The sequence below is a fragment of the Protopterus annectens genome, chromosome 4.part0 (genome assembly GCF_019279795.1).
Source record: "Protopterus annectens isolate FY-2018-M chromosome 4.part0, PAN1.0, whole genome shotgun sequence".
NCBI classification, from domain to species: domain Eukaryota; kingdom Metazoa; phylum Chordata; order Ceratodontiformes; family Protopteridae; genus Protopterus; species Protopterus annectens.
Genome location: NC_056733.1, coordinates 290,021,581 through 290,047,838, shown reverse-complemented (window position 1 = coordinate 290,047,838; position 26,258 = coordinate 290,021,581). Strand labels below are relative to the sequence as shown.

Genomic DNA, 26,258 nt, shown 5'->3' with positions numbered 1-26,258 from the left:
CTTTTCCCGCCAAAATCAACTGTCACTCCACCCCCTAATTCAACCTATTAACAAAACATACTCCAGTCTCTTCTCTAGATCACACCCCTCTATAACTAATACTACTCTCCCTATTTTCTACAGCTATTACTTCACTCCCTATTTCTAAAACAACTTTCACCTTCTCTACACATAATCATCTCTTATATAACATACTATACCACTTCTATTACCGCTCTATTGTTACTCTTTTACATCATGCTTTGTAAATACTCCTTCATCACCCTTTCACTACTACTTCTCTTCTCCTTATCCTGCCTCCACTATCTCTCTCAGCCCACTACCTCCTTCACCTTTACATCCTTTCACATAACAAACCACCACAACTCACCTCAATCACAATCATACTCACTTATTTCCCCCCATTTATATCCCTCAGACAACCTCCTTCTATATCGATATAGACTTATCTCCCATCACACAATATCCATTCCCATAACTACCAACAAAACCACCCAATTTACCACTAATCCCAATCTCACAACCCTGCTATCTATCCGCCTAAATTATTTTATACCACACCTAATTGGTACTCTCTTATCAGGTGACATCCATCCCAACCCAGGCCCTGCCACTATATCCACCACTACTAAATCCTTATTATTCACTTCCTTAAATCCACAAAGTATCGTTAACAAAGTCCCAAACCTTCATGCTTGGCTAACACACAATAAACCTGACATCTTGACTATCTCTGAAACCTGGCTAAAGCCTCATATTAAGGACTCTGAAATTATTCCCCCTAACTACTCCATTATAAGAAAGGATAGACCTCTCAAAAAGGCGGAGGAGTTGCTCTCATATATTCCGCCTCCCTAGTAGTTACACCCTACAACAAACCTATCCCACAATTTAACAATGCTGAACTTCTCCTTACTCTACTACAGATCAATAATCACAAGCACATATATATAGCTTCCTCCATATCCCACCAGGGATAATATTTCTACACTTGAACTTATACTCTGTTGGCTTTCCAGCAACATTAGTAACGAAACCATAATCCTTGGTGATGTAAACATTAACTGGGCCCTTATCCAGGCTCCTGCAAACACCACCAATATCAACCTCTACAATTTCTCTCAACTAGTCAACTTACCCACTTACCCCGCCAAACCCCCTCAAATGGGAGCATACTGGACTGGATTCTAGTTTCTCATCCCCACTATTTCACCAACAGCGGCATCATTCCCGACCCTCTAGGTGATCACCTACCCACTTTTACACACCGACTTCCCACTATCCTTCAACGGACCCACAACATCATTACTATCCGTGACCGAAAAAAGTTCAACCCAACTACCTTTTCAAACTCTCTAAAAGCAGTAAATTGGACCTGTCTAAAACACTACCTCTAGACAATGCTGTCTCATATTTTAACTCAACATTCTTAAAAATACTTGATTCTCAAGCTCCCCTACGGTCTAAGAGAATAAAAACTAACACAGCCCCTTGGCTATCTAAAACCACTCTTTCTACTATGAGACAAAGAGACAAAGCATGGGCACGTTTTCAAAAAAATAAGGCAACCCCACTCCTTAATGAATATAAAATGCTCCGCAATAAAGTTAAGAAACACATCTCCTCTGATAGACAAAATTACTACTCTACTCTCCAAAACCAAAACAAAAACAACCCTCAAAAATTCTGGAAAGGAATCTCCACTCTCCTCCACCCCAGTAAACCAGATACTCCAAACCCAGATCCTAATGCTCCAGAACTAGATTTAGCTACCCAATTCAATTCCTTCTTTATTGACTCTATTTCCAAACTAACCTCCTCTTTCTCTATTTCCTCCACTACATCTTACACCCCTACACCAACCCCAGTACCTCTTCATCCACACCCTACTCTACTCCCACTAATCCCACTATACCCCTTTCTGCACAAATTCCATCCTCACCTATACCACCCCACATTCAACACCCTATAACTGCACTCTTTTCACTTTAAATCCCATACCTACTGCTACCATTAAGAAACTCCTTCAGAAATTGAAACCATGTACCAATGCTCCTGATAATATCCTTCTTACTTTCTTAGCATTGCTGCAGAAAGTCTTGCCTATCCCATCAGCATCTTAATTAACCGCTCCCTTCAAGAAGGCTCAGTTCCCCAAATTTGGAAACAAGCATATATCATACCACTACACAAAGGTGGTACCAATAACAGCATTAACAATTTCCGTCCCATAGCCATCCTGTCCCCCATTGCAAAAATCCTTGAAAAATGTGTACAACTTCAACTCCTCCCTCATCTCCTTGACAATAATCTTATCACCCCCACACAACACGGTTTCAGACCTAATCACAGCACCATGACTGCCCTTCTCTCCTTCCTTGAAACGATCAATAAAGCCCGTGACTCAGGACAAATCGTTTCTACCATACTCCTTGATCTTTCTAAAGCTTTCGATACTATCTCTCATACCCTGCTCTTAACTAAACTCTCCAAACTCTACCTATCCTCCTCCTCTTTGAACTGGTTCTCTAGCTATCTTTCCAACAGAAATCAAGCTGTAAAGTGGAAAAAAGCAACCTCCTCCTTTCTAAGCACCCCTACCGGAGTTCCACAAGGCTCTATACTGGGTCCTCTACTCTTCAATATCTTTATTAATGACTTCCATAAAGCTATCCCTTTCTCCAGCATCATCCAATATGCTGATGATTCTACTATCATCTGCTCTGCCTCTTCCATCCCCACTCTTCAAAACTTACTCAGGATGCCTTTTCTTCCACAGAACAATGGATGCTTAGCAATCATCTAGCTCTTAATGCCTCCAAAACCAAATTAATGTTATTTACCCTTCCAAACTCATTCCCCCCAACATGAACTCCTTCTTAATTACCAGTCAAAATAACTTACCTCTCGAAATAGTATCAGATACCAAACTACTCGGAGTTCAGATCGACAACCAACTAAAATTCAATTCCCACTTACAAAAACATCAAAAACACATCAAAAATTGGCATGCTGTATAGACAAAAGGACTACCTTACATCCACCACTAGAACCACTCTAGCTACTTCCTTTCTCATCCCCTCCCTTTTATATGGTGCTCCACTACTTACTAATCTTCAGTCCTCATTAAAAACACAGCTCACTTCATGCTATAATAAAATTGCTAAATTCGCCACCTCTCAAAGGTCTTCTACTCACCATTGTCTCTCCCTCCATAAACTAAAATGGTTAGAACTTCCCAACTATCTTACTTATACTCAACTAACTTTAGCCCACAAGCTAATCCTAAACCCTCCAAATGTCCCTCCCTTGCTCCTGCCCTTAAAATGCACCTACCAAACAGAGTGCTAAGGTCTAATAACCAAAATTTACTAGAAGTGCACAAACCGACTCGTCCCCAGGCAAGAACCTGCTTTCCTTCAGCCTCGCCGCCTCTGGAACTCTCTACCACCTAACATCCGCATTACCTCTAACCACTCTACCTTCAAAAAGTCACTTTTCTTACATCTAGCATCTAACTGGGAATGCTCTTGCTGTCACCCCTCATAACCAACTCTACTTAATGCCCTTTAATGACATAATCTACCATATTCACCCACTATGTGTGTTCTTTAAACTGCATTTATGTGTTTGTATTCGGTTCCTTCAATTGATTGTACCAATGCTTGTACTGCTTAAAATATGCTATCATGTGTTTTGCTAGTCCACTGTATCTAGAAATTACTATCAAATGTTAATGTATATCTATTTTTCTGTTTTTGGAGCAAATGTTAATGTATTTCTATTTTCTGTTTTTGGAGCTTTTCTCCCCAGGACTCCATTGAAAACGGGTTCTTCATGGCCCAATGGACTATCCTGGCAAACCAACTGCAATAAATAAATAAATAAATAAATAAACTATGAACCTATGTTTGGTTGGCGACAAATTGCAACCTTTAAAAAACTGAGTTTCATCTGCCGATATTCAGAGTACTACTATTTTATTTCCCTGCAGTATATTTTAACTTTCAAATAGGAACAAGTGTTCTCTGCATCCATTTTCTTACAACTGGTGGATGCAGTGGGCAACTGAAACTGCACCTTTCAGATAAAGGACTCCACCTTTCATGCTGTGTGTTAATTCCCTTAAGACACTCCATCTTCATGAAAGTGGAGCAGGTTTTGCCGATTATTGCTACCATCAAAGGTGGTGGCAAAGTTAATAGCCCAGCCATGGGTAGTGCATCTTTTAAAACCCAATAATTCAGATAAAGACTTTGAGACCTACTTGCTAAATTTTTTAAAGGACCGCTCATAAGCAGAGTTGGGACTAGTTACTCTCCTTACAGGGAAGTTCCTGCTACTGATTGCTCAGATTTTAACAAAATTAAGAAAAATCTGATGGCCAGAGTAGGGATAACTGCTGAGACACAAGCCAATAAGTTTCATGAGTGTTTTTTTTTCCAAAAACTAAGACATTAAGGGCTGAATTATGCAAGGTGAAGCATATAGCAGGATATTGGTTAGACAGCAAAAGGTATAACAGTAAAGAGGCAATGCTGAAAAATCAATCAATTTAAAAGAGCCCTACCCACTAATATCAAATGTTGGGTATGTCAGGCCGAATCTTAGAACTCATGAATTTGTAATCCTGGTAGAGAAGGTATTATGTTACAAAAGCATGTTTAAGGAAGACATTAATAAACTGTTTGAAAAAGCTAGCTGTAAGGTGAGGAATACTTCACCCTCTATACTTTGTTTTAAATGTGGAAAACAATTCTATATAAACAAATTCTGTAGGTATTGTAGACTGCAGATGCTTATTCAGGTAATCAGTTTCACATATAAATATTAATTTCTTTTAGAAGATTTTAATGACAAGCATAATCTTAGGTTTTCTGAGGTCTATAACTACAGCCTCTATAAGACATCCTTACCTACAGTTTTAAAGATGATGTTTGTCAATACCAAAAGATAAGCAAGGTGTACTCATAAATGTGTTCTGTAACAGCACAGGGCTGGTACACAGTAAAAAAAAATATATATATATATATATATATATATATATATGTATGTATAAAACCAGAGCCCTGTGCATGCATAAACTTTCACGTGAGCCAAAGTAGTGATATACACAACTGTGTACCTGGACAGTCCAGGTAAAGAAGTGGGTATGTAAATGAGTCACTTTAACACAGTCTACAACTGACAAATGTGTGGACTGCAGACTATACCTTTCTGAATTTATGGCTGTCCAGTTGTGGGCTACCACTATTGAAATTATGTATAACATCACAAATGTGTCAAGGACAATAAGTTTGTGCACAGAAAAATAGTATTGCACAATAAAATCAGCATGTCCTGACATCCACTTTTGCATATAACAACTTTTTGCCTTACTTTTGCAGGTTAAATAATATTTTCACATTTCAAACCATAATTTACTTATAACGTAACAAAAGTGTTTTGCGTAGCCTGCCTTTCAAGCACTGTAGTCTTTTACGAGACAATGTAGTCTACAAAACCAGTATTTCAGACGTACAGCAGTAAATTTCACAATCAGTGCAAATACACATAAATGTCCTTTACTCTGTAATCATATTCAATGAGCCTGAAATGTCTATGAAGTGCAGTTGGCCATGACCCTGACTGTGAACCACAGTAGACTGACACGACTAACATAACAGTACAGTACCACTAGTACAGTAGCAGAGAGAATGCCACATGCTAAGGTGTGGTATCCATGCACTATGGTATTATGGTATCCCAGTTTTGCACATAACATCTTGCCTGCTACACTATGAGGATTACATTAGTTCTGTTTCAACACAGAACTACATTGTGCAATGACAGGGCTTGGATATTGAAACAATCTTAATCGTATGGACACATCTGTATGTGGCAGAACAGTGGCACAATTTCTGTTTTAGGAACAGCATCCATTTTTATACATATACTGAACAAACTGTACCAATACCCTTGCTTATGACTATCCTGTACTTATCAACAGGTGGATAGTGTTGTCTGCCATCTGAAAGTCAGACTGAAGCTCAAATGGAAGCCTAGACTCCTTGATGAACTTTATTAACTGAGTGGACAAAGCCCTTTCTTGCATTTTACCCAGACAGGTTAGAAGTAATATTAGTCTGAGAGACTCAAAATGGTTCGGGAGTCTTGTTTTTGGAAAATAAACAATAGTGTATGCCTTCCAAAGTTCAGGAATATCCTAGAATAAAAAAAAAATAGTAATTTTTTTAGCATCATGGAAATAAACATGTCACACGTTATGAGGAGTTTGCAAATACAACTCATCAGAACCAGCTTTCCCATAGCCAAAAATGGTTTGAAACAGAAACTTGCTGTACAAGCAGACAAGGTTTTGGATGACTGATCAGAGAAAGGGTTAATGCTCTGCTGGCGCCACTTGAAGTTTTTTAGTTAATGATTTGTCAGGATTTCATTGAAGAAAGCTTGTTGCTGTGTTTAGTTGTTTAGCTGACTCTGACTCCTCATGACTTCAAGGACTTTAGCATCTGTCATGAAATGCTTAAGTTCTTACAAATTCATATTCTTGGCTTTAGTAATGCTATCCCCACCTTAGCCTTTGCCACTCCTTCTTATCTTGCCTTTAATCTTTCCCAGCATTAGTTTAGCCACATTATGTTATCAAAATATGCAAGTTTTAGTTTTACTATCAGGCCTTCAAAAGTTTTCTTTAACATCACAGTTTAAAAGCATAAGTTTTATGGCCCATACCCTAATTTACAGTCCATCTCTCACCGCCATATTTTATTACAGTGAAAACCATAACCTTGACTGAATAGACATTTATTGTTCTTTAAAACCTTAACCGGATTTGCCATAGCTTTCCTTCCAAAAAGCAAATGTGTTTTAATTTCAAGGCTGCAATCACCATCAAGCTAGATGGCATAACTTTCGTCTTTTTTAATTAAACAACAAGCCTGCCTTTTCACTGTTTACTGTCACCTTCATCAACAGGCTTTTCAACTATTCCTCACTTTCAGCCATTAGAATGGAATCATCTACATACATAGCTGAGCTTGTTAATATTTCTCCCCGCAGTTCTGATTCCAGCATCCAGTTCATATAACCAAGCATTCTGCATGGTATATTCATCATATAAATTGAATAATCATGATGATAATATACAGTCTTTTTGTACTCATTTCCCAATCTTGATCCATTTAGTTATTCCATATTCATTTCTGTTGCTTTTTGTTCTGCATACAAATTCCTCAGAAGGCAAACAAAGTAACCTGGTATCCTCATTTGTCGAAGTACCTGTCACAGTCTGTTACAAGTCCATACAGTCAAATGTTTTATTGAGTCAATAAGGCCTCCTCCATCATCCAGCAGAAGTAAAAAAATTGATCTCTGGTAACTCTGCTCATTCTAAAAACAGCACCTTGCAAGTTTCTGGCCATACTGCTTGGAGTCCAGCTTGCAAGGTCTTGAGCACTACCGTGCTAGTGTATGAAACAAGTGCAATTGTTTCAAAAATGTGAGCACTCTTTAGCATTGCACTTTTTTGGAAATGGAATATAAAATTAGCTTTTCTAAGTCAATGGTTACTGTTGTGTTTTCCAAATTTGATGGCAAATTCCAAGAAGCACCATAACAGCATCATTATACATGATTTTAAGAAATTCAGCTGGAATGCTATCACTACTTCTGATCTATGGAACAGTTAACTTCAGCCTCCAGGATGTCTGGCTCTAGGTCAGTGGAATGTGCCACTATGTGTATCAGTGATGTTGGAGTCCTTCTTACTCATTTCTTCTGTATAGTCCAACTATCCCATCTTAAAAACTTCTGCTTCTGTTAGATCCTTCCTATTAAAACAACTGTAACATATAATTCAAGGAAGTAAGCACTCAGCATAACTAGAGTGGTAATAACTACAGCAATCCATTCAACCAAATACACTATATAGTCGATGATAAAGTTTATCTTGAAAGTGGCTAAAAATTAAGACTTCCTTGACGTGCTCAGTGAGATTCCCACTAAAGGCAGTACATTTATTTATAATCCACATTATACTATAAACTGTGCCATGATACTGGTGCAAATCAGGAGAAGCTCTTTCTCTAAGTTTGAGGCTGAAACCGTTCCTCTGCAAAGTTACTGCTCTAAGATTTTTGGATGTCAATATGGCAAATTCCTTATTCAAAGCCTCTTTAAAGATGGACAGTAATTAGAATGAAGTGTACTTAAATGCGATGTAAGAGACTAAGGACTGCAAGAACTCATTGAAGGGGGAATAAATAGTTGCTCTTTGGTACATGTCTGGACCTGGAAACAGAAGTGTGGACAAGGATTACTAGCTGCCATCCTAAGGTAAAGTGCCATCATGACACGGATCTCTCCGTCTGGTGCCTCAGGTTTTCAGATTTATCATTCTTACCTTTAAGGAGGACCTGACTTTTTACTGCCTTGATACATATGTTTGTATTAATTAACATTATGGCAGTCAGGAAAAGCTATGGATTATCTCCAACCTGTTATGTGCTGTCAACCTGGCTGTTATTAGTGAAAAGTGTACGGATGAAAATATTGAACAACCTCTAACTTTGGCTATTTTACCAGGTATTTGGGTCATTCATGGTTCTATGACTGGCAATATCCATATGGGAGTCACTATATGTTTTAATCTTTAACTTGACCAGTTGGCATAATGGTTAAGGTCTTTGCCTCCCATGAACAATGTACAAGGTTCAATCCTGACCTCTGGCAAATGCCTGTTTGGAATCTGCATGTTCTCCCTGTGTCTCTGTGGTTTCCTCCCACCTCCAAAAAATATGCTGTTTCCATCTCAAACCCAACAATGAATGGAGCTATGGGCAGCAACACAGACTCTACATGGTGCCCTATAGGGGGAAGAGTTGCATACAGACCAACCACTTTTGGCATCTACTGTGGTGTGCAGTATCCTCAACATAGGAGAACACGGATCACAAATTGTCTGCTGTGGTAGGGCTAGCCACTCGATGGTCTAAAATATGGCTCTAGATGATTCGATCATGTTGACTAATGTTACCAAATGGACATGGGTAGTTACCGGTGATAAGTGGGTTGAGGACCTGGCCTACTCCTACCAACGACAGGGACCCATGCTAATGGTGGGAGGGGTGTATATGCCCCTATTAGCCAATGTGTGCCTGCCATAAAGCCCAGCATCCCTGGGTCAATAAGCTACTGGCCAGCCAGTTGATCAAAGCTGGACATAAAACCAATCAACCTGCCAAACATGAACTAAGAATTGTTACACTCAATGCAAGTTCACTGACAAGATGGAACTTGGAAGTGGATGACATGATAGTGCAGAGAAGGCTGGACATTTTGTGTATATATGAGACAAGCTGGAAGGGCAGTGCTTCAAAGCCACTTGGCTTCAGATCCAAAGTCTACTACTCAGGAGAAGGACAGGCTAGAAATGGTGGTGGAATTGCTGGGAGAAGCTTTAGATGGCTGTTTTGGATGTCATCAAAATTAGTGACAGAGTAATGACAATCAGACTCTAGTATAATGATAGGGCAGTATTCATAATCTCAGCTTATGCCCAACAGCAGGGTTGTGATAGTGAGGAACGGAGTGCATTTGTACAGCAGTTGCAGGAACTACTAGATAAAGCAAGAGAACATGAATTGGTGTTGATAATGGGTGACGTGTATGCACATATCAGGACAGACAGAACAGGATATAAGAACTGCTTGGGTCCACATGGGTGGGGCAACAGGAATAAAGACGTATGCCAGGCAAATGGCTTGATAGTAGCCAACAAATGATTCAGAAAGAGAAAATCACATGATCACATACAACAGTGGCAACATGAAACTCATGTAGACTTCATCCTAGTAGGGAAACAGCACTGGGGTAGAATCAGTGATTGCAATGTCATTCCCAGTGAAACAGTCAGCCCACAGCATAAACCACTGATTGCCACAGTCAGCTGCAAGCAGTGGTCAGAGAAGGCTCTATGCTTAACAGAGACCAGCCTGAAAACCTGGAAGTTGACTGGAGAGAAAGTACAACAGTTCAAAGAATTACTCAGGGTTCTAGCACCCCATGAAGAGGAGGAAATAGGTGGATATGAAGAAGAATAGCAGTGTCTCAAAACAGCATTTGTGTGGACTACAGAACAGATATGTGGCCAAGCTAGGTATGGAAATAAGGTAGACAAGGAAAATTGGTGGCGGAATGCAGATGTCCAGGAAGTTGTTAAAAAAAGGAGTGCAGAAAAAAGTGGGAGACAGAAAAAACATACCAGGCTAGGAAGGAATACCGGTTGGCTAACAAAGAAGCTAAGAAAGGAGTTGCATTATCAAAGAACAGGGCATTGGAGGCACTTTACCAGCTTCTGGAAAGTGATTTAGCAGGTGGCACAGAGAAACTATATCAGGTTGCAAGACAAAGACAGAAAGATAAAGAAGATAGTCAGGCACCATTCATAAGGGATGCCAGCAACAACCTGCTCACCAGTGCACAGGGCATCAAAGGCAGATGGAAGGAGTACTTCCAGCAGCTTCTAAATGAAGAAAAACCCACAGAAGCTGTACTGCCTACTCTAGAAGAAGTAACAACAACACTAAGGAAAATGAAGTCAGGGGACAGCAGTAGGCTCAGATGATGTCACAGCAGATATGATAAAGATGCTGGGTGTGACAGGGGAGAAATGGCTCCTGAGGATACTCATAGCAGTGTGGAGAAAAAGGTGCACCACAGCTAACTGGAGAATAAACATACTTATACCAATGTACAAGAACAAAGGGGATACCCACAACTATGGGCATACTTGCATGAAAGTTCTGGAGAGGGTGACTGATAAATGGATATGCAGAGTAGTAGAAAGTAAGATGGGAGATGAGCAATTTGGATTCAGATCAGGATACAGCACAAATGACCCAATGTTTGCAATGAGAGAGATAGTTGAGAAGAAGCTAGAGATGATGAAAGAGTCCAACTGGGTATTTCTAGACTTGGAGAAAGCATATGACAAGGTCCCCAGAAAGTTGATTTGGGCAGTACTACAGTGGTTCAAAGTCCCAGAAACATCAGTAGAATTAGTGCAGGTTATTTTCAAAGACCCACTGATTTGAGTACGAACACTGTTTGGTTACATAGAGGGGTTCCTGGTGGGACTGGGTATACATTAGGGTTCAGCTCTAAGCTCAATCTTGTTCATACTGGTGATGAACTACATTAGCAAACAGGTCAGAGGGGACACATCAACAAAGTTGCTGTATGCAAATGACGAGGCATTACAGGCAGACTGAGCAAGAACTTCAGCAAAGGATAGGGGAATGGAATGCAAAACTGAAGGCACATGGGATAAAATTAAGTACAGGTAAGACACTGGTAATGGCAGCAAATTGGGGAAACCAGAAGAAGCTGAGAATTGAGATAGAAGGGAAGATAGTGGAACAGGTTAATAGATTCAAGTATCTGGGAGGAGTTAAAATCTAAGGGGCTGCAGCCAACTGGCATAGAGTGTCACATGTAGTATATGACAGAAGAATGGCAAAGAAACTGAAAAGTAAATGATCCAAAATGGTGGTGTGATCAATATTACTGTATAGTACAGAAACCTGGGCAGTAATGGCAGAGCAGATGAGGAAGCTAGGAGATAACGTGCCCAAGACAGGTAGTAGGACACACACTGTAGGAATGACAAAGAAATGAGGACACAAGAGCAGAAGCCAAAGTAGCTCCAGTTGCAGAAAAAATCAAAGAGAACAGAGTACAGTGGTTCAGGTGCATGTACAGAAAAGTAGAAGACAATCTGGTGAAGAAGATTTGGGACAGACAGGAAGAAGACAACAGGAAATGAGAGCATCCAGCAAAGAGGTGGATGAATTGTGTGAGAGAAGATCTATGATAATCAAGCAGGAGTGGAGCACCAAATCAAAAGAGATGGTGACAGTTAACATGACACTCTGACCCCATATAGAAAATGGGGAAAAGGAGGATGATGAAAATGTTGGAATGTACAATGTCCTTGGGTCAGGAGTGAAATGAAGATTTCTCCTCAATTACCATCATCCCGGGTATCTGCAAAAGCTAACAGATATCCTCGTTGAACCTGTCAATGAATCTCTCAGAAGGCTCATGTCAGGGGTGGATTTTGGCATCTGGTTGATGACAGTACCTTTGAACTCACCATGGAGCTTCTGATTTTTTTTTTTTTTTTTGATGGCTCTGGCTTCAGTCAGTTAGTTTCTACTTCCACCCATAAGTTTTGACACTCTTTGGACTTTATCTTTGTAACTTGGCCTGGTAGCCAGTGATGTGCTGTTAAAATCAGCCTCTTAAAGCATTACTTAGTTTATTTTGGCCCTGGACTCCCACCAGTTATGACAACTGGTTTAAGACTGGTAAGCTGCAGGGACTCAACCATCTCTTTAGTATGGACAGTGTTGATGACACTAATTAGCTTAATGCAGCAATGCCACGTCTGGTGCACTGGATATCATGGCCCAGTTCATGTACTTCCAAGGTCTAACACTCACCATGAGCTTTGGTTTGATTATAAACTCTGAGCACTGCAGAGAGTTGGATAAAGGATGGAAAGTCACTGACAAGGGATACAGCTGCTGTAGAACCACCTTATGGTTCATATGCACACTATGCTGCACATTAAACAGAAATTTCATGTAAAAGAGCAACCAATATTTCTAGTGAGATTTTTGATGAAGCTACTCATCTAGAAATCCTTTTTTGAGTGGTGGGTGTGGGTGCAACAAGATTTGCCTTGCTAGTGGAAAACATCTTCTTCCTATCAGCTTGAGGAAGTTGCATGTTTTTTTATGGATAAGGTTGCAAAGAACAGGATTTTTTCAGCAGCAGTAGATCTTCTCCTCAGACACAAGAGTTCTATTGATCAAAGTGTGGGTATGTTAATTTTGGTGAGGTCAGTAGAGTGGTTTCAACTTTGCATTTTACTTGCTGTGGACTTGATTCAGACCCTACCAAATATGCAAAATCTTTTTAGGTAGCTCTTGGGCGAGTTACTCTTCAGACATCTCATTCTTTGTCTTTTAGGCTGGGAGATTTGCAGTTATATTAAAGGAGGCCTTGGTTACCCCTCCCTCAAAAACAATTTTGGATCCAGACTATTTGGAGAACTGCCACCCAATTTCCTTAAAAGGTTAGGTCACAGATTAAGTAATACTTACACAGATGTATTCCTAGTTGTCATCTCATTACCTATTTGATCCACATCAATCTGGAGTTACATCTCAGCAAGTACTGAGACAATCCTTATGGGTTGTTACTGACCTCCTGATGGCTGAAGATCAATGGCTACATTCCGTTTCAGTCTTCAATGACTTCACATTTGCATTTGGAACAGTGGATCAAAGGATCATGATTAAGCATTTTAAAATCTACTGTAGTCTGTCCAAAGTAGTGTTTGACTGGTTTACCTCCTATTTTTTGGCTTGTCCCAGAGGGTTGTTTCTCCATTACATTCTTCTAGAAGCTATCCTCTGGAATGAAGGGTGCTACAAGGCTCAGTCTTGGCATCTCTGTTACTGTACACTTGCTGCTGCTGAAAGAGATCCTAAAAGAGAGAGGTATTTCTTTAAAAAATATCTTTATTAACCATGATTTTTAAATTGTATAGGTATATATGCAGTAACAGCAAAGAAAACACATCATACTAACATTCTATTAATTTCCATGCAGTGTACATTTTTAACAATTTTTATTCACTCCAACATTACATAAATTTCTCAGTTCCTACCATCCCTTAATTTTCACTACTCCTCATGAACAATGTTGCATTGCTCTCACAAATTCCATTTATGGCAGACTAAACTGCCAGCAAACAGATCCCCTGAGTTAAATGAACACATAGATCCACAGGCAGTTCCTAGGTTAATTATCTGTGAGGATTTTAGGACACCTAGCTTTACATTCCCATTGTAGTTTGTAGCCCTTATATTTTGCATAGAAATAATCCTGAGTTGGACCAAACAAAGATATGTTGGGTTATTTCCAAGTTTCCCTTGTCCATGAGGGACAGTGGTGATAAACTGGGGGTTAGTTTGTGGTTACCCATCCATTCATCCAAATTACATATGAATATCTTACTAATGCAAAACCTCCTCCCTGCACTACCTTATTAATGTCTTCTAATCCTAAGTCTGCCAGTAACCCTGTACCTTACCTAATGAAAAACTAGTTCTACTAACACTCCCTCTACATACGGCAGGTTTTGACAAATACCACACACATCAACACACAGACATGCACAACCTTAGGGTTAGGGTTAAATAAGGGATACTAAACTGAGGGTGAATGTCTGGTTATTCATCCATTCATCCAAATTACATTTGAATATCTTACTAATGTGAAGTCCCTCCCCCTCCGCACCACCTTATTAATATCGGCTAACCCTGTACTTTACCTTAGGAAAAACTAGTTTTGCTGTAACACCACCTCTACACAAGACTGGTTCAGAGACACAACATACACACACACACACAAAAAAAACATTTCACCTTACTTAACCATAACCTGCAAACACTCACACACACACACACACACACACACACACACTGCTCTTTCGGCAGACTTGTTGCTAAGTGTATAAATAGTATCTTAATCAGATACGTGGAGTAGAAGAAATATTTGGCAACTCAGGATTAACAATGCAGCGAAGAACTATACTCCATATAAAGTAGAGCCTTATAAAGTTCGTATTGATCTTCCCCTGTTGTGATATAACTACTACTCACATACATCTCAACCTCCTAGCGCAAAAAAAAAAATCTAGAAAAAAAAAAAAAAATAATGGGGGACCCAAAATTAGGGACAGATTTTATTGTTCTTATAAACTTAAAATTAGGGACAGAGTTGTATTGCTCTTATAAACTTGGAAAACTGCTGGTATAACATGTTTTCAATTATCGTGAATTTTCTGAAGGATATGAAATCTGAAACTCAAGTGTTTGTTATTATTTAACGACTTCAGTCTTCATTAATTTGCCAGAAACCCACGCATTTTAAGAGAAACAGATAAAAAAAATGTGACAAAAATCCGTACTGTCTGAAAAACATCTCTACAGTTGAGAGGTATAACTACACAGATATACTGAAATAGCGACAAAAACGTACCTTGTCCGCTGTTAACTTGCTAGGCTTCAGCGTTGCCATAGACACCACGACATTCTGCGCTGTAGTGTCGCATGACATGTGATTATCTGACATCACACTAAGCGACTTGAAATACTGACTTATTTGTATATTCCAGTAGGAATTTTTATTGACACTGTTTTTGTATATTTTCCTTGCTGCAGAAATTTAGAACAAAAACTTGGGGGCAGTAGAAAGGATCGCCACCCATGGCTTGCATTATAAGCAGAAACAAACACAAGTTATAAAATAGGGTTACCGCCTGAGCCACTTTGCGAGGGACAGTCCTTTGGGCAGTTGTGTCTTGCAAGAAAAATGGCAAATGTCCTGAGATTATTTTAGGTAATAGTTGCATAAAACAGTTATTCTGCGTTTGAAACACCTAAATGTTATAAGAAACAGAATAAGGAACTAAAATGCTGCAAGAATAAGCTTTTCTTTAGGCAAAAAAATGAAGTTCTGTCCTTTGTACTGGCCGTAGGTATGTTTTGTCCTGCAAAATGTAACGTTTTTACCAAAAAATGCCCCACTGTGGGCATTTAAAAAGGTGGCAATCCTATTGTAAAATAAAAGGTGGGGCGTACATATAATCTAAATAAGGCGTGAGTGCTGGAATTTACTCCCAAACATGTATTTCCTCTGTTTAATGTTAAGGTAGCATACGTACCCCACCTGGACAAAGCCTAAAGTAATGGAGGACAAAGACCAGAACTCTTGTGAACTTAGAAAGTTGTTAGAATAGCAGTGTTTGTGTTATTGTGCATTTTTGAAAGATATAAAATGTGAAACGCAAATATATGTCATTATCTAGTGACATAAATCCTAGGAGAATTAATAGAAAACCACAAATTTTATAAGGAACACACCAAAAAATGTGTGGCGAAAATCTAGACAGTTAAGAGGTATGGCAGCATATCACGAAGTACACAAGTTGAGACCATGTTTTACCATTTGCACAGGTAACGTCCGTGAGCAAGTTTATTAAATAGATCGTCGATTCAAGCACACTGAAAACGTCTCTTTCTCTTCCACCCGCATAAAGCATAGTAATTGTAATTGTAACTAAGCATTTATAGCTGGTTCCTCAAAGTGAGCCGCTGTAAATAAATTCTGGGTTTTAGCAAGTCTGTTATTTTTAGCTGACTGTTGCAATCTAAATAGTATGGGAAATCATAAGCAGAGCAGAAGGAAATTACCCACGTTTATAGCAAAGTCTCAGTCAGACTTAAATGGTGCGTGTGTTTCCGTCAGACAATTTATCCTACGTTTACTGTACCGTTTTTGCCTACGGCTCAATTTACAGAACTGGTTAGTTTGTCAATACAAAGGTACAGATTTAAAAGGAGCTGAAAAATAATTTGAAAATCAAGAAAAAAATAGTCACAGTCACATTTTCATAGTTCTGAGAGAGAGAGTTCAGAAAATTCCTGCAGCAAACAGTGAAGATGTTACACAAGGAATGTTCCCCATGAGATATACTTGTTATGCTGCAGGCTTCCGGCAAAATGATGAGGCTAAAACTACCAAGATAAAAATTTCACCAAATGCAAATTAAAGGTCATGCTCACAGCCAGCCTTAGGCAAAGGCCAACTAGGCGGCTGCCTGGGGTGCCGCTCTAGCAGGGGAGCTTTTCCAGTATTTCTTTAGTGTAGGTAGACCAGGATAGGGGCACCAGGTGGTATGTGGTGGGGTGCCATGGAGCCCTTTTGCCTAGGGCACCAGTTGACCTAAGGCCGCTCCTGGTCATGCTGCTAAACACTTGAACATCAAAATGCACTCATTGCAAGAATTCTTAACCCTGGAAAATGCTGACATTTGTGCAGTTACAGAAACATGGTTCAAAACTGTGGAGAGCACCCCAGCCTTACCTGGTTACTCATCCTATCATAACTGTGGGCAGTAAAGCCAATGGCGGTGAGGTTTCAATATATATTAAAGACATACACACCTCCAGGCTGGTCAAACAGTAACAATTAACAAGACCCCTATTCAAATCATAGTTAGCTACCGGCCCCTAACTCATCTGGCTCAAGATGCCCAATCCGCCTATCTGGACCTCTTTGAATCTATCAAGATTCAACCCTTTCCCTCATCCTGAGTGACTTTAATTACTTAAGCATAGATTGGAAGAACTACTCATGCCAGAACACAAATGCCCAGAGATTCCTTAATTTTGTCAATGCAAACACCTTGGAACAACTGGTCGATACCCCACAAGAGGTGATAATATCTTGGACTTTGTATTAACCAATATGAGGAACCACTGCAGCATTCCTACAGTATCATCCTCCCTGGTAAGATCCGACCATAAAACAGTCACTCTCAAAGTCTCCATCTCCCCCGACCCCCCTCTAGCTAGGGTCAAACAAAAAAATTCTCCAAAGCTGACTACAGCCTCCTGAGGGATGGTATAAACAGCTTCACAGCCCCTCCCCCTCTGTAGGAACTAGCACAAATATCCAAAACTACACCAAAGCACTATACAAGCATTTATATGGATACATGGAATCAGGAATACTCAACAGGACTACATCATCTGCAAGGAAGAGTAAACCTGTCTGGCGGACATCTGCAATAAATAAATTCTATCATCATCTTCTTTCGGCTGTTCCCATTAGGGGTCGCCACAGCAGATCACCTGTTTCAATTTCTTCCTGTCCTCACCAACCACCTGCATGTCCTCTCTCACCACATCCATAAACCTTATCTTAGGCCTTCCTCTTTTCCTGTTACCTAATAACTTCATCCTTAGCATCTTTTTCCCAATATACTCAGCATCCCTCCTCATCACATGTCCAAACCAACATAATCGTGCCTCTCTGGCTTTGTCTCCAAACCTTCCAACCTGGGCTGACCCTCTAATATACTTATTCCTAATCCTGTCCACCCTAGTCACACCCAGTGCAAATCTTAGCATCTTTAATTCTGCCACATCCAGCTCAGACTCCTGCCTTTTTGTTAACGCCACTGTCTCCAACCCATATAACATAGCTGGTCTCACTACCCTCTTAAATAAATTCTATAACAAATTGAAAACAATTGATGTCCAGGACCAAGAAGAGTTGGAAGCAATCTCTCCTTAGCCTGAACAAGCAAATAAAGGACACTAATGGTGGTCAAGGACACCACATATACAAATGCCATAGATGTAGCAAACTTGCTGGCTGACAGATTCAGCGAAAACTTCACCCCTCTGTTCTCCCCCATCAGTAGATCAGGACATCCCCAGTACCTGCCTCCTTCCCCTTATATCTAGGGAACAGGTCATCACTGCTCTCTCAAAGGCAAAAAAAAATACAGCCTCCATGGGACCTGATAACATCCCAGGCTGCATCCTACATGAACTCAGGCACTAACTTGCAGCACCATTAGGCACCCTATTCAATCAAAACCTGAGTACTGGCTTCATCCCAGCTGAGTGGAGGACAGCCACTGTCATCACTTTGCACAAAGGTGGAGGATCCAGTGATCTGGGAAATCATAGACCCATCATAACTAGCCTGATCTGCAAGGCCATGGAACGTATTATCATGGATCTCATTAACAAGGACATTGGCAACCTCCAAACACTCAATCCCACACAGTTTGGCTTTGTCAAGGGGAGGTCACGTCTTTTAAATTTGGTTGACTTCTTTGAGACAGTCACCAAAGCCATGGATGAGGGGAAGATGGTGCACACCACCTACCTTGACCTGGCCAAAGCATTCAACACTATTCCCCACTTGGGCATAATAGATAAACTCTCCCAAGTAGGAATCAATCCATATGTTACCAGATGGGTAGCAAACTGGCTCACAGATGGAACCCACCTAGTTAAAATAGGGGAAGCCACCTCAAGCAGTAGATCTGTAATGAGTGGTATACCCCAGGATTCAGTCTTGGGGCCTCTGTTATTTGGGATTTACTTTTATGAGGGGCAGGCCAAAACCAGTGGGCTATGGCTGACCAAGTTGACAGATGACTGCAAGCTGGGTGCTGTCATCAATTCGCCTTGTGATGTGGACATCATCCAAGAGGGTCTCACCCAAACAAATAACTGGTGCCAGAAACATGGCCTCAAGCTGAATACCAAAAAAACTGCATCGTCATCTCCTTTGGGGAGAGTGATGTCCCCACAAATTATCACATTAATAACAATGTCCTAAGCACACAATCAGTTGTGAGGGATTTGGGCACCCAGGTTGATTGCAACCTGACTTTTGACCACCACATTGCTTCCATTGTATGGAAGGCTTTCTACATGGCCCACCTCATAAGTAAGGGTATCTCATCCAGGGGAAGGAGGTCATAACATCCCAGTATTCTTCCCTTATAAGGCCCATTATTGAGTACAATGCTCCTTTCAGCATGTACCTAGCAAAGCACATGCAGCAGCTGGAGAGACCACAGAGTTTCCTTACCAGGAGAATCCAGGGCCTCAAACATCTACCATACATATCCCTGCACTCAGTTCCATAAAGTCTTCTCAGAGGTGACCTCTGTCTGGAATACAAAGTGATCTCAAACCCCACCTTGATGGGACTGCTGCATATCCACAAATCAAATTCCACTGGAGAAACACAGGCACGGATTCAACCTGGTCTGTGACATCAGTGGGACTTGGTGGGACAGATTTGTTTCCCAGAGTCTGCTCCATCTGTGGAATAGACTCCATCTCCATGTCAAGCAGAGTACCTCTTTACTCCTTTTTAAGCACAACCTGGATAACTGGATAGGAAACAGAAAATACACCACTGGGATTCCACCCATGTCCCTGCTGGACAGGGGCATCGGATGCTGACTTGCCTAAACATGGGCTAAACTCTTGGCTAGGCTTATAAGGGCCACAGAGCCAATAGCTTAGTAACTTCCTATGATCCTATGATAGGTATGTTCTTCCATACACTCACACTATACCTCTTTTATATGAAAATGCCCAAAAATGGGGACCGTACCTCTCAACTACCCAGATTTTTGCCTCACATTTTTGGTCTGTACCTCATAAAATTTGTGTTTTTCTGGCAACTTACTGAGGATTAACATCACTAAATATTGACAGACATTTGAGTTTCAGACTTCACTTCCTTCTGAAATTGCTTGCTAATGCAAAACGTGTTAGTCTAGCAAATATGTTTATATGATGAGTATTTTTGGCCTTTTGTCCACCCATTACGTTTGACTTTATCTAGATTTCTTGTGCTAAGAGGTTGAGAGGTAAGATAGGGACACATTTTAAATAGTGCTCTTTTAAACTTAGAAAGTTGCTAGAGGAAAAGGATTTAAGTTAGCATGCATCTTCTGAAGGATATGAAATCTGAAATTCAAATGTAAGTCATTATTTAGTGACTTCAGTCCCCAGATAATCCTAGATTTTTGCCAAAAATCCACAAATTTTATGAGGAGCAGATCAAAAATAAGAAGCAAAACTGTGGACAGTTAAGAGGTATGAGCCATACCGCGTGAATCATTAACAAGCAATAATTCAGTTAGATCCCTTTTCTACACACCGCCACAGTGGGAATCAGTGGTTTTCTGCTGCTCCATTACTGCGTGAACTACCATTAATAGTTGAAATTGATAGTTAACAAGTGATGCTTCAATTTGCTTTATATTAACGGCCATTTGGCTTTATTCCATACTAGTTCTATGGTGTTTAGTATCCACACAGTCTCCTTTTTAGTACATCACTAGGACAATACCACTCCACATATGTTAAGTGGCTATAATGCATGTGTTGCAACTATGTAACATGGTTACTTGTACATTTTTACATTGATAACCTGTTGGATTTTGCAGTGTTCCTTCTGTAATCATGTAGTGTTGGTGTAGAAGGATTAGGTTATTGCTGACATTTCTGGAGTTGTCAACATCCAGTGTGACAGACTGCACTACATACTGAAGTTCTCATGACCACTGTCAATCCCTTTACTCTCTGCAGCCTTGCCTGGCACTTAACTTATATAACTTCCTTTTTGCACCTTTATCTACTATACTAATAGTTTTGGAACACATGCTTACTGTACTGGCTCTGTTACTGTACTTCATGGTCTGGCCACACTATACTGGTATGCACATGTGCACACTGATTGGCTAACCATGTGTTGTTTGTGAGGCCCACTTCTCTTATATTCTGTCCCTCAGGTGTTCTTACTTTTATACATTACTCCACCCACCCTTGTCAGGAATTTCTAAATTCTTGTATCACTTACTCAAAATACAGCTCACAATACTACTATAACGTATAAAACAAACACTAACTCTGTATTCTTATAACATAACTAGGTAATTCCATTCCACTGCAACATCACATGCACCACCCGCATACTAGGCATCTTTGTTGGGGGTTGACATAATGGTTAAAGTGTTTACCTCACAGACACAGGGTTCAATTCTCACCTTTGCAGGAAAAAAGGATAGGGGTAAAATGTCCTACAAGGGCAGTTAGCCTAGTACTTACCTATGAAACCATATAACTCTCCTCTTCTATCCTGCATATTATGGTCCACATTTTACATTTAGCTTATTAAAAAAGTAGACATAATTATTCAAAATCATGAAGAAACAACAAACATCTCATCATCTGCATAATACTTTCCTCACCTCACTCACTCACATAACTAACTAGCTAATACAGCCCATTTAAAACCTTCAGGCTATACATACTTCACATTATCACCATAGGTAAAGATAAGCAGTATATAAATACCATAATTACATCCCAAATATATAACTGCACCTCAGTTACTCATCTCATTGATATTATTGAATCCATAACTACAAAAACAAAAAAAGAACAAAAATTATTATTATTAAGACTGGGTGCAGTTTATCATGCAGACCTTATTCAAATCCAGAAAGATCTACTAACAACTTCCAGTAAGGAAACTAATTACAGACAGGTAAACTAGCACTATTGATCCAAGAAACTGAGAATAGTAACAAAAGCTGGTAACAATCTGAAATAACTAATATCTGCCAGCAGAACATCACTTTTTATGAATACAAGAGGTAAAAAAAAAAAAAAAAATACAGGTACCAGGAACTACATGACAGCTGAACCAGAGTGCCAGCTACTTGTGCAATAAACCGATGACTTAGAGAGGACCATCACAGAGGAAAAAATAATGTATAAGGAAGTCTTTAAAATCAGTGGCACACTAGAAGACTACAAAAAGAATAATAATAAAAGAGAAATAACTAGAAGATATGCCATCCAGACATTCTGATGACACTGCAGTCATTCAAAAGGGGAAAGAAGAAACAAAAGGAAAATTATGAGTCAGGAATTAATACAAGAAAAAATGAAAAGAAAACTGATTGAGCTTGAAGATAGATCCCTAAGTAACAATTTTAAATTTTTCTCCATTCATAAAAAGATGGAAGGGAGTAACTGCAAGAATTTTGTAGGTGAGTGCATCAGTAAATGAACTGGAATGACAGTGGAAGAGCAAAAACTTGAAAGAGCAGCCCAGTAATAACTTGGGTACAATGCTGAAGAAAATGCCATGACCAACTATAGACAAATTCCAGTCATATGAACAGAAGGAACAATTATTGTCAAGTTGTAGGAAAAAATGACAACCCCCTAAAAATAGAACAAACAATAGCTTACAAAAATATTAATCTGTGGAAAACAGGCTGCAGAGGAGCAAGTTTTTACCACTGATAAAATGAAAAAAAAAGATCCTTTGATTTAAGCTAATGTACCCTGCTATACTTTGTGTGTGTTCCTCCCAAAATGCATGAAGATATACATGGCAGTGGAAGATGCACTCCACTCTTTATTTGCAAGAAATGCATAGACCTGCAAAAGCAGAAAAATTACAAGATCATACAAGGCACAAGGATTCCAGCAAGGAATAAGACTGCTGATAAATATCCTTCCCTGTCTTCCAAAATAAAATATTAAGACAGTGGGTAGTAAAGGACTTTTTGTGGGACATTTGGCATTGCATGCAGCTAACCAAGATCCAGAAAAATGTATGGTGTGGACAATTGAGAAGATACCCAAACATGAAAAATAAATGCCAGTGTAAAACAACAGACATAAATTGGACTGATATTTGCAGCAAGTATACATTAATAACATAGATCAACATGTGCCAAGTAAGCTATGTTTGTATGAAGATTTGCTCCTTTATCTAACTTATATAGTTAAACATTAATACAAATTAAATAGTAACTATTTATGACTTAAAATCTAGTTTAAGGTCAACTTAGAAATGCATAAACTAAGGCATAAGAAGTTATCAGGATATTGGACTAAAAGTGATTTTATTATGTGGGTTTTGAGTAAATTAGCAGCCAAGATACAGAGGTAACCTTTGGGCATCTAGACAAGAAACAAAGTTAAACAGGAGGAGGAGGTTTGTGTAGTTCATTGCTTAGAGCATTTGCTCATTTATTCTTTTGATTCTTAGGCTAAAAATACTGAAAAAAATCAAAAAATAAAATAAGTAGAGATCATATTTTACCAGATCCAGTGGTCAAAAGAGTTGGAGAAGCTAGTTTTTTGCCTGTGAGTATCTCAGAGAAAAGCTGTAGAGCTCATGGCATAAAAAATGGGAGGACTTAATGAGATGATATTTGACATGTATACACACAGAAGAGATTCCCTTTAGTATAGACAACTAAATACATTGACCTTTTGGAAAGTATGGATGGTAACTAGAAACACGGCTTAGAGAAACCCACATTAATGAAAATAGTATATGTGACAATCAAAAGAATATGAATGTAATTTGGAGCCAACAGACATATTTTAGTAGGGAGCAATAAAGCTACAATATTCAGTAACAGAAACAATAGAAGAGAAGAGAAGAAGAGAAATTCAACACAGTTAATATGAGAATGAAATGAAGTAAACCAACTGCTGTTTGAGATTTAGGGGAATGACTACAGAAAACTGCAATGGTTATAGACACTGCATACATCTGATTTGCGTACAAGAAACTAAGACTGACAGTGCAACAAATTTAAAGCTAATACCTAGAGTGTACAAGACAATGACAGATAACTGTAAGGGACAAACAAATACGTAAAGAATAGGTTGGAATGAAGGGTTCCTATTATCTAATTTAACTTCCAGAAGGTCGAACACCAGAAGTTAGAACCTGGAAGTTCGAAAGGTGAAAATGTTGAAGTCACGGAAGTCCGAATTCTTTTCCAGGGAAAGAATTTGGTTGGACATTTCTGTGACTTCGACATTTTCGTCACTGTGGTGCAAAAGTTACGGAATGGGTTAAGGTAAGTGTGTGATTGTGACGGACATTGGGGTTAGGGTGCAGGTAAGGTAAGTGTGCAATAGTGATGGACTCCAGGATTAGGCTGCAGGTAATGTGAATGTGTGATAGTGAAGGACTTTAGGGTTAGGGTGCGGGTAAGGTAAGTGTGCGATAGTGATGGACTTTAGGGTTAGGGTGCGGGTAAGGTAAGTGTGCAATAGTGACAGACTTTAGGGTTAGGGTGCGGGTAAGTTGAGTGTGTGATAGTGACGGACCTTAGGGTTAGGGTTTGGTTTAAGGTTAGTGCATAGGTAGTTGCGTATGTAAGGTTTAGTGTAGGTTTATAAGGTTTTTGGTGTGCTTGTGTTCTGTGTGTTTTTTTTGTAACAGCAATTTTTTTCCCTGGGAAAAATTTGCTGTTCTGATGTTTCGATGTTATTACATTTCGATCTTCCAAGTTCGAACATCTGGTGTTCGACCTTCTGGAAGTTCGATAATTTAATAGGAACTCTGGAATGAAAGACTATGGTAAAACATTATGATGGAGCAGTTGTCAGAGATATGGTTGGTTTCAAATATGCAACTAGATCTAGGAAATTCATGATTTTCACATGAAAATACTTTCATAAGTATTTCTATACTCCAAGTAATTTTTATTTTATTACCATTTGTTTACTGGGAAAGTATGACTGGGACAGGTCTGGGGAGAAATGCTCCAGATGCATGTGACATGCAGACTCTGCATAGAAGGCACCTCAGCAGAGAACTGAACCAGAGAACCACTTGCTGTGAGGTGACAATGCTAACCACTACACCATTGTGCCACCCAAAAAGGTAGCTGGCCAATATGGGTGTAGACTATAAAATACGTTCTTGATGTGAATGAAGGCTGAGGATGTAATAGGAAGCCTTGGGGAAAGCAATAACATATACTGTGAGAGTGCCAGAGATTAGAAAATCTGAAAACTGACCTATAATTATTTCTGAGGAAGTTAACAGACTCAGACATAAATATGAAAAAAAAAATGAAAACACTGTCATCTGTGTTAGCATGTCTGGGAGGAGATTTGTGTATATTCTCAGATTAACTTGTACTGTATGGCAGCATGTCTAATTGTGAAAATGAAAATAAGTTTTTTAAATGTTGAGCATTTCCCTGTTTAAACAGAATGTTTAAATAATCTGTCAGTGTTTTTGATAAAATTCTAATTGACCATGTTTGAGAGGGAGTTTCTAAAGTACTGCGGAGAATCAGCTGAAAAGTAGGTAACGTCATTAGAATTTTCCTAATTGCTAGGTGATTATTTGAACAGCTGATTGACAGGAAAACATCTGACTTATTTTTAAAATAAGACCATTGAGACTATTAACCTGGACTATATAAAAGAGACTGCTGAAGTCAGTGGAAGAGCAGTTAGTCAAGGGCTGAGCAATTAGTGACGTACAGTTAGTTATAGTGCTGTGCAGTCAGTGGACACCTATGAAAAAGAACTCACCAAAAAACTGCAAGCCTAGGCCAGATTCACAAAGGCTTGCATGGAGTCTAAGAGTAGAGTAAGACTCCATGCAGCCAACATGTCTGCCGAGCGATCCAGGAACAGCCGGCAGGGGCGTGCAAGAGAGCTCCTAAAATGAGTCTTACACGGACAGGGCTTGGATATGCAAATTACCTCAATTGCAGGCAAAAGCTATGCAAATGAGGTAAATTTGCGATCCAGGAAACCCAAACCTGTCCGAGTAAGAGTAGTGTTATTTGCAGATGTACTCAGTTGACAACTGAGTACCATTCTGCAAATAGCAAAACGGAGCCGTGACAGCACCAAATAAAGGTTGCATCCAGCATGTCAATGGCCAAATATACGGCCATTGGCAATGTTCACCGATGCAAAATAAAAATAAAAGTATTTTTTTATCCCGAT

At 39.5% G+C, this 26,258-nt stretch overlaps 1 protein-coding gene across 1 annotated transcript in view; it reads right to left on the bottom strand.

The window, feature by feature from the left end:
• Positions 1-15,394, bottom strand: part of CCDC157 (coiled-coil domain containing 157) — a 115,011-nt gene extending 99,617 nt beyond the window's left edge. The window contains exons 1-2 of the mRNA XM_044068273.1: positions 15,118-15,394; positions 13,422-13,558 (exon numbers count right to left, since the gene is read on the bottom strand). The gene's annotated coding sequence lies outside the window, so the exon portion shown is untranslated. The remainder of the gene's footprint in view (positions 1-13,421; positions 13,559-15,117) is intronic.
• Between the last annotated feature and the right edge of the window lie 10,864 nt (positions 15,395-26,258).